Here is a 1228-nt window from a genome sequence, read left to right as displayed (position 1 = left end):
GTGCAATTTGATGGCAACATTGTCTGTCACAAGTACCCCAAGTATTTTGGCATCACATTCGACGGCACTCTGTGTTATAAAAAAATCTGGAAAATGCATCGACCAACATAAAAACTCGTAACAACATCATTCAGAAGCTGTGTGACGCAAACTGGGGTACTTTAGTGGAGACTGCGTGCATCGCCTCTTGCACGGTTTTTTTCGGTTGCAGTGTATTATCCTTCAGTGTGGTGTAATAGCTGTGATACCTGACTCATCGATGCGCAGCTCAACAACACGTTGCCTGCGGTTATTGGTACAAGCAGACCAATTCCTGTGTATAGGCTTTCCCTGGTACGCAATATCTACACACCACAGAATCGCAGAACTGAGGAACTACCCCTTCACCACGACATACCTGCCATATGGGAAAATAAGCTTCGTTCGAGGTACTTGTCGCTACTGCACGCTGAACCGCTAATTACAAGTAACACCAAAGAAAGAGATCTCTGGAACAGGAACTGCCAACACATCGGCAATTATCAAGAACGAAAAGGTTGGAGAAATATGTGATATTGTTAATGTCGAATTTGACAGGAAACTATAGGTCAAATCAAATAGAACCAGGACTCGATGCGCCAACGGCCTTGCCGGAGTGGTAACACCGGTTTCCGACAGATCACCGAAGTTAAGCGCTCTCGGGCTGGGCTAGCACTTGGATGGGTGACCATCCGGTTTGCCGGGCGTTGTTGGCAAGCGGGGTGTACTCGGCCCTTGTGAGACAGACTGAGGAACTACTCGATTGAGAAGTTACGGCTCCGGTCTCGAAAACTGGCATACGGCCGGGAGTGCGGTGTGCTGAACACATGCCCCTCCATATCCGCATCCAGTGAGGCCTGGGGGCCGAGGATGACACGGCGGCTGGTCGGTACAGTTGGGCCTCCATGGCCTGTTCGGGACGAGTTTAGGACTGGATGCGATCGGTGATCTGACCCACTCTGTAAATGGGGTATTTTGGAGTTTCCGAGTTGTGTCTCTGGTGCACTGAAGCAATCTATCAGACCAACATTGATCAAAATTTCCTTTACTTTACGTCTATGGTCACAAATGTCTTGCCATCGAGGACCTCTGGTCTCTTGTGAATCGATACACAGTAATTGTATTCCGTTTGATATCTTACCCCATTTTCAACAGATCTGTAGATGGTCATTATACACCGAAACCGGTAGTCTGATGACAAAACATTTGT

General features: G+C 47.9%; 1 pseudogene; it reads left to right on the top strand.

Annotated features, from left to right (window-relative positions):
- The first annotated feature begins 616 nt into the window (after nucleotides 1-616).
- On the top strand, nucleotides 617-734 carry LOC126204571 (5S ribosomal RNA; annotated as a pseudogene).
- Nucleotides 735-1228: the final 494 nt, after the last annotated feature.

This window comes from Schistocerca nitens, chromosome 9, assembly GCF_023898315.1.
Source record: "Schistocerca nitens isolate TAMUIC-IGC-003100 chromosome 9, iqSchNite1.1, whole genome shotgun sequence".
NCBI classification, from domain to species: Eukaryota; Metazoa; Arthropoda; class Insecta; order Orthoptera; family Acrididae; genus Schistocerca; species Schistocerca nitens.
This window is presented reverse-complemented; position numbering and strand designations above follow the sequence as displayed.